The following is a 7,568-nucleotide window of genomic DNA, read 5'->3' on the forward strand; positions in this document are numbered from 1 at the left end:
TGTATTTGTCTTGTATAAGTGAGATTTGCTTGTAGAGCTCACCGTATGACACTGGAGGCATACGTATACGTATGAGCATGAGAAAAGTTATGAAGAAAATATTTGTAGGGACTTGAAAAATGATTCTGAAGGTATTTCTCAAGAGGAAAATACCTGGAGATATATCGGTGGAATATTTGGGCAGTATTTCTGGAAAGAACTTGAAGGGGATTACTCGGGAAATATCTGGGCGGTATTTCTGGAAACAAATTGAGGGTGATCACTAGGGAAATATTTGTAGGATATTTGAGGAGGATTTTGGAGAGAATATAGACCACTATATTTTATTTGCGATATCAACTCGCAAACAAACATTTTGAAATGAAATTTGAAATTCATTTTGAATTTAGAGGGAGTTTGAGAAAATTTCAGGATTTGAATTTTTGGGATGCTACAACCAGGTTGCCTCCGCTGTCCATTGATTCCTGGAGAAGCCTCCGGGACAAGTTCCTGCTAAACTTCCAAGGGTACCGCCCAGACACCGACGCATTGGCCGAGCTCTCGCTCTGCAAGCAGCTGGAAAAGGAGACTCTGCGGGAATATTACCGCAAATTCTTAACACTCAAGTCACAGCTGCCCTCAGTCGATGACCAGATCGCCATCCACTATGCTATCAGTGGCCTTCACGCCGGCGTCCTTTACAGCCACTGCATCAGAGATCCGCCCAAGAACCTCCAGGAATTATATCAGCTGTTTGAAAAGTACGCCAAATCCGAAGAGCTACACCAGCGCAAGGTTGAGTCCCAAAGGAAGCCAAAAGATGCTCCACAGTCCAGTCGCACGTGGACGAGGACTCCGCAGCCGGACTCCGGTCGAGACGGCCGCAATCAACAGCAAGTGCATAACATCGCCAACCAGCATCCCGCTGCTGACGCCCCTCGTCGCCAGGAGTATCCCCCCCAGGGCCACGAAAATGGTACTCGCGGCAGGGGTCGGGGGCGGGCGCAGCCGCCGCGCCGATTCTACTGCCTCTTCCATGGCGAAGACTGCGCCCACCAAACCAAAGACTGCCCAGAAACAAAGGCCACCAGAGATAGGATGGCACGGGCGCAGCCTGTCGACAACCCCAGAGTTGTCACGCACACTTACCAGCAACCACCTCCACCATATATCCACGCCCCTGCCCCGCATCCACTGCACCACGCTTACCAACACCATCCGGAAGTACAAATCGTACCTCCCCCACCCCCACCACCACACCAACAACATCAAAACATCCCCCATGCTCCAAAGCAGGAAGACTTCGCCGATCAGCCATATCGCGGAGTCATTCACATGATAACTGGGGGGTCCAGCACTAACTTCGACACAAAGCGGCAGAAGCGGGACCACTACCGTAGCATCAACCACGTCGCCGTCACCGGCCCAGTCGTGCAGACAAAGTGGTCCCACATACCGTTAACCTTCGACGCACGAGACGTCGACCTACGCAGCGCCCCCCACTGCGACGCCATGGTTATCAATTGCAGCGTGGCAGGCTGGGACCTGCACAAAGTCCTAGTTGACAATGGCAGTCAGGCAGACATCATCTTCCTCCACGCCTTCGATCGCATGGGCATAAGCCATAGCCTGCTCAAGCCTTCGGACAACCCGTTGTATGGCTTCGGCGGCAAGGGCACCTTTCCTGTCGGTAAAATAGAGCTGCCTCTCTCCTTCGGTGTAGCACCCAATGCCCGAAGTGAGCAAGTAACCTTTGATATCGTGGACATGGTATATCCATACAATGCCATCATGGGTCGGGGCTCCATCAATAAGTTCGAAGCAGCCATTCACGGACTGTACCTATGTATGAAGATACCAGGTCCGTTAGGCGTCATTACGGTCCACGGCAATCAACAGACTGCGCGCAACATAGAGCGGGACTTCGTGCCTGGTCAGAGAAACGTGCACTGCCTCACGGCACAGCGCGAGGTCCCCGTGCCCGCCAGCCCAACCAATAAGCAGCACGACAAGGCACAGCTGCAGAGCAACGATGGGACCAAGACTGTCCCCCTCGATCAGGCCACGCCCAAGCAGACAGTCAATATCAGCGAAGACCTCACTTCGCATGAAGAGGAGAAACTCCTCTGCTACCTAACCAAGAATAAGGATGTCTTCGCCTGGTCTGCCCTCGATCTGGTCGGAGTCAGCCGATCCATAATTGAGCACAGCTTGGGAATTGACCCTTCGGTGCGACCAAAAAAGCAGAGGCTTCGCAAAATGTCCGACGACAAGACAGAGGCCGCCAAGGCGGAGGTGCACCGCCTCCTGGAAGCCAAATTCATCGAGCCCGTGGCTTATCCTACGTGGCTCTCCAATGTTGTAATGGTACAGAAAAAAAGCGGGAAGTGGCGCATGTGCATCGACTTCACCAGTCTCAACAAGGCCTGCACAAAAGACAATTTCCCGTTGCCGCGGATCGACAAAATAGTCGATAGCGCGGCCGGATGCGAGGTCATGTCTCTCCTCGACTGCTTCTCCGGTTACCACCAGATATACATGAAAGAGGAAGACAAGGCTAGCACCAGCTTTATAACACCCTTCGGCACATATTGCTTCATCAGAATGCTGGAGGGACTCAAGAACGTCGGGTCCACCTTCTCTAGGCTTACCAAAACAGTGCTCGAAGGGCAAGTCGGCAGAAATATATTCACATATGTGGACGACATTGTCGTCGCCAGCAGGAGCAAGGAGGACCATCTCGCCGACCTCGCCGAGACATTCGCGAACATGCGAGACGCACGACTCCGCCTTAACCCGGAAAAGTGCGTCTTCGGCGTTCGCCAAGGCAAGATATTGGGCTACCTGGTATCACACCGCGGCATCGAGGCCAACCCAACCAAGATTCAGGCCATCATAAGCATGACACCTCCGCAGACCGCTAGAGACGTCCAGCGCCTGACTGGCAGATTGGCTGCTCTCAACAGATTCATCTCCAGGTCCGCCGAGCGAAGTCTCCCCTTCCTCAAAACACTCCGTGGTGCAAAAGACTTCGCCTGGGGACCAGAGCAGGCGGCGGCCTTCGCCTCATTAAAATAGTACCTGACAGAGTTGGCCGTCCTCACAAGCCCCGACTCCTCGCTCCCCCTGTTGCTCTACGTCGCGGCTTCGCCGCATGCGGTCAGCGCGGCACTAGTGCAGGAGCAGACAGTTGAGGGTGTGGTCAGGCAGTGCCCTGTTTACTATGTCTCCGAAGTGCTGACACCGTCCAAGTGCAACATGACAGAGCTGGAGAAGATTGCCTACGCAGTCGTCATGTCTTCGCGCAAATTGCGCCATTACTTCGAAGCATTCAAGGTCCGAGTCACCTCAGACAGGGAACTCGGCGAATTGTTCAGAAACCCGGAGGCATCGGTGAGGATTGCTAAGTGGGCGGCCGAACTCTCCGGCTACCACATCAGCTTCGAGCCTAGGACAGCCATCAAGTCACAAGTCCTAGCAGACTTCGTCGTCGACTGGACTGGGCCAACAACACAGCCAGACCCGTCCGCAGAGAAGGTATGGACGATCCATTGCGACGGCGCATGGTGCCATGCGGGGGCAGGCGCCGCTGCAGTCATCACCTCACCAGTCGGGATCAAGCACAGATATGCAGCACGCCTCAGCTTCAATCTAGAATCCGACAGATGCACAAATAATATAGCAGAATACGAAGCAGTCATCCTCGGCCTCCGCAAGCTAAGGGCCCTCGGAGTCACCACCTGCATCATCAAAACAGACTCCAAGGTAGTTGTCGGCCAAGTCGAGAAAGACTATGCAGCAAAGGACCCCGCGCTCATGCAGTACCTCGCGGCCATCCGAAGTCTCGAGAGACAATTCAAGGGATTCACCTTGCAGCATGTGGATCGGGCCAAGAACGAAGAGGCCGACGCATTGGCCAAGGCCGCTGCTAGGGGTGAGTCCTTGCCCTCCGATGTATTCTTTCATGTCATCGGCACGCCAGCCGTCCGGAGCCCCGAAGGGCTTCAAATAACTAATGACAGCGAGGGCCACCGCATAGTCAACCTTATCATGACCGAAGACTGGCGGGCACCAATAACCCTGTTCCTATAGGGGTACTATCATCCAACCGACGTCAGTGAGGCCAAGCGCCTCAGACATCGAAGCCGAGACTTCGCACTGATTGAAGGCCAACTCTACAAGAAAGGGGTCAGTCAGCCAATGCTTAAGTGCGTCACCGAAACCGAAGGCATCCAGATCCTACGCGAAGTCCACAGTGGCACGTGCGGCTCGCATGCAGGGCCAAGGGCCCTAGCTGCTAAGGTGATCCGCCAAGGCTTTTACTGGCCCGCAATGATCTGCGCCGCAAACTGGGTCACAAGGTCCTGCGAAGCCTGCCAGAAGTTTTCTCCTTGGTCAGGCAGCCCCTCGCAGTATACAAAGCTGATCGCCCACACATGGCCTCTCCAGCGCTGGGGCCTGGACATTGTCGGGCCCCTGCCCACCGCTCAGGGGAACCTTAAGTTCACCTTCGTCGCTGTCGAGTACTTCACCAAATGGATCGAGGCAAGGGCTGTTTCCACAATAACATCAAAAACTGCCCAAAGGTTCTTCTAGCAAAACATTGTTTGCCGCTTCGGAGTACCGTCCGAACTAACAGTCGACAATGGCAAGCAGTTTGACAGCCAAGACTTCAAGGATTTCTGCTTCTCCATTGGCACCAAGCTGGCCTTCGCTTCAGTCTATCATCCGCAGTCCAACGGAGTTGTGGAACGCGCCAATGGAAAAATCTTCACAGCTGTCAAAAAGATGCTCCTCGATGAAAAAAAGGGCAGATGGACCGATTTGTTACCCGAGGCGGTCTGGGCACTAAACACGACTGAGTGCAGGGCGACCGGGTTTACTCCTTTCCGCCTTCTATACGGATCGGAGGCCATGACCCCGCAAGAAATAAAACATGGGTCCCCGCGAACAGTTCTGTCAGCCGTCCCCGACGTGGATGAGCCAACTTCAAAGGATCTCATTGACGGAGACCGAGTCTTCGCTCTACAGGCCCTAAACAAATACCAAGCTCAGACAAAAGCATGGCGCGACCACGCAGTCATCCCAAGGGAATTTAGCGAAGGAGACCTCGTACTCGTCCGAACGGTTCGGACAGAGTCCAGGGGCAAGCTGGAGCCCAAGTGGGAAGGCCCCTTTATAGTCAAGACGAAAGCTTCCCCCAGCGCTTACAGGCTCACAACGCCAAACGGCGAAGACCTGGAGCACTCCTGGAACATCGACAACCTCCGCAAATTTTTTGTTTGACTCATCAGGGCTGATTCGCCCTTGTAATTCGCAAAAACAATCTTATTCTGGTCCGCACTCTTTTCCTCCCGAGGGTGAGGTTTTTAACGAGGCGGAGCCATGTAATATATGTCTGAAAAATCCCCCGCAAAAACATGCGTCGAAAAAAGACCGCGACGACGGTCTTCGACATTCGACCAATACGAGGTCACCGCGAGGCTAAGCGCTAGCCACCCTCGCGTGCGACAAATCCACGCAGAAGTCGCCTAAGGGTGCAGCCGGACCAGCACAACAAGTGCGAAAAAACCGAAGTCTACCACGAAGACTATCCGCGCAGAAGTCGCCTAAGGGTGCAGCCGGACCAGCACAACAAGTGCGAAAAAACCGAAGTCTACCGCGAAGACTATCCGCGCAGAAGTCGCCTAAGGGTGCAGCCGGACCAGCACAACAAGTGCGAAAAAAACCGAAGCCTACCGCGAAGACTATCCGCACAAAAGTCGCCTAAGGGTGCAGCCGGACTAGCACAACAAGTGCAAAGAAACTGAAGTCTACCGCGTAGACTATCCGTGCAGAAGACGCCTAAGGGTGCAGCCGAACTAGCACAACAAAAGCAAAAACGACAACACCAAGCCGTCCGCGCCAAGACCGACTATACGCGCACCAGCACAGCATAACAAAACACACCAGACCAAGTACACAACGCCTTCGCAGGCATAGACAAACGAGGGCATACAACCTCATCATACAAGCCTTTACACATATACAAGCGAGGGCATCACACTCTACATCGGCTCAACCTTAGGAATAATTCCCATCTCCCTATAATTAAATAACATTATCCTAAGCTCCTCACCCGCAAAAAGACTTCGCAGTTCCCCTTCACCTGTACTCACGGCGGCCGGCAAAGACAACAGTTCCTGCCGGCCAGCCCTGCTTACACGAAGCCGACCTCCCTCCGCCCCACTAACTCTACGCTTCGCAACCGCCCTTCGCCGCCGGCGCCCGGTGCTAGGACCAGGTACATCTTCTGTGTCCGCGGCGTGCGGTGAAGCCTCCGCCGCAGCCACATCCAAGGCCGCAAAGTAGTCCAAGTCCTCCTCCGACTCCTCAGTCCACTCCACCGAGCTCCCAGAGTCAGCAAAATCAGAAAACTCAGATGCAGACCCATCACATTCATTACCACCATCCACGGTCGAAGCCGCCAAAAATTTAGTAGTGGCGGTTGCGTGCGCAGGCCCAAAATCTTGAACCTGCGCAGCAACCAAAATTCATCAACATATCCAAAATTCCCTAACTATCTACACCCACTACGCCACCTGCGGAGCCTCCGCCGTTGCCTCCGCCGTTGCCACCGTCGCAGGATCTTCAGCACTCGGCGCAGCGGCTGCGGGGGCATCAGGCGCGCCTTCGGCGGTCTCTGGGGGCAGGTCTCCGCCGGCCGCGGCGGATGCGGAGGTATCCGGTGCGCCTTCTGCGGTCTCCAGGGGCGGCTCCAGGGCGGCCCCGGACACGGCCTCCGCCGGGGTCGGCTCCGGGTCAGGCAGCACGTTGTTCAACGCCCCGAAGTCATCCACTCTCTCGCCACGCGCCGCCTAAGACACAGCACACAAATTCAGCGAACCCACAAATAGCCCACATCCAGCAAACGCCAAACAAACGCCAAACGTTACCTGAGCCCTCGCCGTCTCGGCCCGCTCCCTGACCACCTCGCAACCGTGCGGACCCCACATCCGGTCGTAGACGGCACCAGCGGATTCCTTCACTACGGGGTCTTCAACCTTGTAGATATCTCGCTCAAAGTCTTCATCAGCCTGGTCGAAGACCTCGAAGTGCCGGCACCCTTCGCGGGAGAGCGCGTTCATCGCCCCCTCGCAGGTGACCAAGGAGGCATACGACATGAACCCCTCCACGATAGTGGGGAGCGCCTGCAACTCCTCCTGTACCCACTCCAGGCAGCGAAGTCCGGACTCTCGGTCCGGCACTTCGAAGTCACCGGTCCGCGCGCCCAGCTTATGGTACGAGTCCATAAGCTGTTTGCGCGTCCGCTCGGCCTCCGCGCGCGTCGCGGCCTCAGCCCTCTCCACGCGGCTCTCCAGGTCGATGAGCCGCTCCTACAGCTGCTCGGCGCGCTCCCTGGCAAGATTGCCCTCCGCCCGCGCCAGATTGGCCTCTGCCTGTGCAGCCTGCGCCTTGGCGAGGGCCTCGTTGGTCTCCCTCCTCTCCCCCGCCAATTGGCGCTGGAGGTCAGCCTTCTCCCCCTCCAGCGCGGCCACCTTGTCCACCAGCTTGCGGCACTTACTGTCGGTGGCCGATTTTTCACGGAC

The sequence above is a fragment of the Zea mays genome, chromosome 7 (genome assembly GCF_902167145.1).
Source record: "Zea mays cultivar B73 chromosome 7, Zm-B73-REFERENCE-NAM-5.0, whole genome shotgun sequence".
NCBI classification, from domain to species: domain Eukaryota; kingdom Viridiplantae; phylum Streptophyta; class Magnoliopsida; order Poales; family Poaceae; genus Zea; species Zea mays.